Below are 5,675 nucleotides of genomic sequence, written 5' to 3' on the forward strand. Positions count from 1 at the left end.
TGTTTAATTATATTTGTGTGTGTGTGTGTGTGTGTGTGTGTGTGTGTGTGTATAAATAACCTGTGTATATATATATTTAAAACCTATGTATATAAAGCATATATATAAAGAATATATATATATATATATTCTTATATTTAAGAAGTCGTAGAGCTTAAAGGGCTCAGGAGGAATTCTTCTTTACAGTGACATGATTTCTTCCATATTGGATTTTTCATCGTTCATTCTGCATATTTTCTTTTAGTGATTTTTGCTAATAGGGTATGTGTGTTCGCAGGAGAGACAAAGAGAAACAGAAAGACAGAAAGTGAGAAATCACCCCCCAGGGAGATGGCCATGTCACAATACCTTCTCCCCCAGTCTCCTTTTGGGATTTTGGGCATGCACACACACACACACCAGGCATGAACTTCAAGCCAATGGGTCCAGGATTCAAACCACGGTTGACCACATGGGGGGCCAGTACCTTAACCACTATGCCACCTGTTGGCCCCTCATTTTGCATTTTTTTCCCAGAATGTTTGCGAGGTTGTCCTGCTACCTCTTTCCTGCTTCAGCAACGTTTTCCATACCATCTCTTTGCTTTGACACATACAGATGTCTTCTTCATAACCTGTCCGTACCTTTCTCTGACCTATAGCCCAGGGACATTCTTTAGGTGACTCCATGAGCCCCTTTTATAACCTCTCGAACAACATGTCAACATCCACTGCTTTTAAATGGGATTGGTTTTCAATCAGGCTCCAGGATTTTGATTACACCCTGTAGAAAAAAGACTTGGTGACCAAATGATCTTACGGAAGAGAATAAATATACTTAGAAAGGTTTTCAAGAGATTCAAGACTTCAGAATAAATGGCTCGCCCAACAGCAATAAAAATTCAACAGGTACACAGTGGGAAAATGCAAAGGGGAAAAACTAGGTTTTCCAGAGTTACCAAGTTGATGAAAGGTTGGCAAATGTATGAAAAAGCAATGTTATCCCTTGATTATCAGATCCACAAAGGTCACATCATAGCTCCTACCTCAGAGCTGCAGACATCAAGGATAATACTGTTTTCCCTCAGGGAATCAACAAAGTGTGGAAGTGATCAAAGCTTCATTTATTTGGGAGACCAGGACTAAACAGGGTGACCCTGTTGCTTCTCTGGATTTTTGGTTTACCCTAGGATGCAGGTGTTTATTTTTCTTGACTCTGAGTTTAACTGTCACAACCCTCATCTCACTTTTTCATCTGTTTGGGTGGTGGGAAGTCCGATTCCCACCTAGGCTGCATTCAACTTCCTTCAGTCCATTTCTACACCACTGATGAAATCCAGCATGCTCTCATGTTTATCTCAGGTCATTGCTCCTAAGACATTTCAACAGCTTCTTATTCAATTCTAAACACATTTGAATGACTTTAAACAAGTTTCTTGAATACTCTGGCCTCCCAATGCAGTCAGCCTCCAGCGCCCTGCTAATGACAGGCAAGGGCACTTTGTGCTCTGCCTGACCATGCTGCAGACAGAAGTGCGTGTGTAAACAGGCTTGTCCTTTTTATTTCTTCTCCCTCTTCTGTCTCTAGTCAATTCCACCTTGATGTGTTCATATAATCATTCAACCCAATTAGAAGACCCTTAATTGTCAACAACTGGTCAGAACAATGTTTCTCATTCTCATGAGAAGGGGTGCATGGTTTAAATGTGTACCTCAAAGTTTAGATTTTGGAAACATAATCCCAATGCAAGTGTTGACAGGTGGGGTGATAAGAGGTAATTAAGTCATAGGACAGAGCCATAATGTCACTATCTTGGGAGTATGTTAGTTTTTAAGACAGTAAACTTGTCATAAAAGTGAGTTCAGGGCTCTCTGCTCCTCCCTGTTCAACAGACAGCCATGTCTTCTCATGCAGTGCCACCTGCATCCCAGAGACACAATGGTGAAGGTTGGAATAAATGGATTTAGTTGTATTGGGCACCTGGTCACCAGGGCCATCTTTAACTCTGGCAAAATGGATGTTGTCACCATCAATGACCCCTTCATTGACATGAACTACATGGTCTACATGTTCCAGTATGATTCCACCCATGGCAAGTTCAATGGCACCATCAAGGCTAAGAACAGGAAACTTGTCATTAATGGGAAGTCCATCGCCATCTTCCAGGAGCGAGATCCCGCCAACATCAAATGAGGTGATACTGGTGCCGAATATGTTGTGGAGTCCATGGGTGTCATCACTCTCATGAAGAAGGCTGGGGCTCACTTGAAGGGCAGGGCCAAAAGGGTCATTACCTCTGCTCCTTCTACTGACGCCCCCATGTTTGTGATGAGCAAGAACCACGAGAAGTATGACAACTCACTGAAGTTTGTCAGCAATGCCTCCTGCACCACCAACTGCTTGGCCTCCCAGCCAAGGTCATCCACGACAACTTTGCCATCGTGGAGGATCTCATGACCACAGTCTACACCATCACTGCCACTCAGAAGACTGTGGATGGCCCCTCAGGGAAGCTGTGGCGTGATGGTTGTGGGGCTGCCCAGAACATTCTAGCATCGACCAGCGCTGCCAAGGCTGTGGGCAAGGTCATCCCGAAGCTGAATGGGAAACTCACTGGCATGGCTTTCCATGTTCCCACCCACAATGTGTGGGTCACAGACCTGACCTACTTCCTGGAGAAAGCTACCAAATATGATGACATCAAGAAAGTGGTGAAGCAGGTGTCACAGGGCCCCTGAAGGACATTCTGGGCTACACTGAGGACCAGGTTGTCTCCTGTGACTTCAACAGTGACACCCACTCCTCCACCTTCGATGCTGGGACTGGCATTGTCCTCAATGGCCACTTTGTCAAGCTCATTTCCTGGTATGACAATGATTTTGGCTATAGCAACAGGGTGGTGGACCTCATGGTCCACATGACCTCCAAGGAGTAGAGCTCCTGGACCACCAGCCCTAGCACAAGCATGAGGAAGAGAGGTCTTCAGCTGCTGGGGAGGCCCTGTTCCCACTCAGTCCCCACTGAGAAGTGCCCCTCTTTGACTCAGTTCCCATCCCAGACTCCATGGAGAAGGGGAGGGGCTCAGAGAGCCCTCCTGAACCATCAATAAAGTACACTGTATCAGCCAAAAAAAAAAAAAAAAACTAAGTTCAGGCCTCATAGTGGCACAGTGGTAGCAGCAGGCTCTGTGATGCTGGAGGCCATGTGGAAGATCAAAATGAGGTTCCCAGATCAACTTGTACATGCTGAGTATGTGCATGGGTGTACTTGATCCTGGCTAGCTGGAAGGGCTAGAGGAAAGATCGCAGCATGGGACCAGGTCGAGAGTGATTATCTCTTTCTCATGAAAGAAAAAATAAACTCTAAAAAATAAAAGAAAAAAAAAGAGTTTAGTCCTCCTTACTTTCATACTCTCTCTGCCCTCTTCCACGGGATGATGTAGCACAAAGGCCATCGCCACATGGTGGCACTTTGATCTTGGTCTTCCCAGCCTCCAGAACCATGAGCCAAATAACCTTCTGTTCATTATAAACTTCTCCGTCTGTGGTATTCTGTTATAGCAGCGTAGAAGGGACTAAGAACAGGCTCTTATTGAATTGTCTGCCCAGCTTCTCTTCTAAAATACCCCCTCATGTCCTCCGCTCTTCCTCCCCGTGCTTATAGCTGCAGCAGCCACAAGCTGACTTTGCCCTGCCAGCCTCTGTGGATGGCTCCAGCGCTAAGAAGCAGGGCCAGCTGGATCAGATCAAAGCTGCACTGTGAGTGATCTTGCCCATCCATGTGGTCTAAGGAGCAGATGGAGCCAGGCCTTAGCCAGAAAAGGCCAACCTTCAAAAGGAGCGTTTACACAGCAGCCCAAAGATAAGCTCCCCTCTTCCCAGTGGCATCCCTTTCCTGGCCTCAGATCATTCCCAAAATCCTGGGTTTTAAGAGATGCTCCAAATTGGGACCAGCAGATGGCGTAATGATTATGTCACTGGACTCCCAAGTAGTCAACTTTGGTTCGAGTGCCAGATTTGGCAGCTTGAAACTCACACCAGGTGTGTGTGTGTGTGTGTGTGTGTGCATGCTCATGCCCAAGACCCCGGGAGGAGAATGGAGGAGAAGGGATTGTACGTGGCCATTCCCCCTGGAGGGTGATTTCTCGCTTCCTGTCTGTCTCTCTGTCTCTCCAGTGAGCACACATGCTCTATAGCAAAAATCTCTCTAAAAAAAAAAAATGCTCCAAAGTCACCCTTGTATCCTTAATATAAATTTCCATTTTTCAGAAAATAGGTTAAATTGGAGGGTGGTTGGTGGTTGCCTGCAGTTAAAAGGAAGCTAACTCACAGAAGTGTATTAAAACATTTGTTGGCATGTTGAAGAGAAAATAATAATTAGCCTCAGAATCAGAGGATAATAAAGAAATCACTCATTGAAAACTCATGGTATACTAGCCTATAAGTCATGCTAATACATTTCCACCTGATTTTACATAATTCTTATAGTCATTCTTTAAGGTAGGTATAAATGTCATCTTTCTCTCTTTTTATTTTTAATTGCCAGAGGGCATGTGCACTTGCCAGAGAAAGTCAGAGAGACAGAATGAAGGAGAGGGGGAAAGCATTTCCAAATGAGGCATGGTCATGCCACAGTCCCTTTTCTTTTATTTCCCCTTTCTGTTGGGATTTTCAGCACACACACACACCTGGCATGCTTTTTTTTTTTTTCCTGAGAGGTTTTCGCTATAGGGTACATGCGCTCACCAGAAGCACAGATAGACAGAAAGCAAGAAATCACCCCCCAGGGGGGCTGGCCACACTACAATCCCTTCTCCTCCATTCTCCTCTTGGGATCTTGGGCATGCATGCACACGTGCCCGGTGTGAGTTTTTTTTTTTTTTTTGAGAGGTTTTTGCTATAGGGCGCGTGTGCTCGCCAGACAGACAGAGAGAGACATAGAGACAAAAAGCAAGAAATCACACCCCAGGGAGGATGGTCACACCGCAATCCCTTCTCCTCCATTCTCCTCTCAGGATCTTGGGCACGCACGCACATGCGCCTGGCGTGAGTTTTAAGCCACCAGGTCCGGGACGCGAACTGCGGTTCGCTTCCTGTCTGGCTCTCTGTCTCTCCAGTGAGCACACATGCTCTATAGCAAAAATCTCTCTAAAAAAAAAAAATGCTCCAAAGTCACCCTTGTATCCTTAATATAAATTTCCATTTTTCAGAAAATAGGTTAAATTGGAGGGTGGTTGGTGGTTGCCTGCAGTTAAAAGGAAGCTAACTCACAGAAGTGTATTAAAACATTTGTTGGCATGTTGAAGAGAAAATAATAATTAGCCTCAGAATCAGAGGATAATAAAGAAATCACTCATTGAAAACTCATGGTATACTAGCCTATAAGTCATGCTAATACATTTCCACCTGATTTTACATAATTCTTATAGTCATTAAATTGTAAATGAAAGTATGTCATCTTTCTCTCTTTTTATTTTTAATTGCCAGAGGGCATGTGCACTTGCCAGAGAAAGTCAGAGAGACAGAATGAAGGAGAGGGGGAAAGCATTTCCAAATGAGGCATGGTCATGCCACAGTCCCTTTTCTTTTATTTCCCCTTTCTGTTGGGATTTTCAGCACACACACACACCTGGCATGCTTTTTTTTTTTTTTCCTGGAGGGTTTTCGCTTTAGGGTAAACGGCCTCACCCAACTCCA

The 5,675-nt window shown here is 44.7% G+C and overlaps 1 pseudogene; it reads left to right on the forward strand.

Moving 5' to 3' along the window:
- The first annotated feature begins 1,917 nt into the window (after positions 1-1,917).
- Positions 1,918-3,073, forward strand: LOC102494323 (glyceraldehyde-3-phosphate dehydrogenase-like; annotated as a pseudogene).
- The last annotated feature ends 2,602 nt before the right edge of the window (positions 3,074-5,675 follow it).

The sequence above is a fragment of the Tupaia chinensis genome, unplaced genomic scaffold (genome assembly GCF_000334495.1).
Source record: "Tupaia chinensis unplaced genomic scaffold, TupChi_1.0 Scaffold000175_1, whole genome shotgun sequence".
NCBI classification, from domain to species: Eukaryota; Metazoa; Chordata; class Mammalia; order Scandentia; family Tupaiidae; genus Tupaia; species Tupaia belangeri.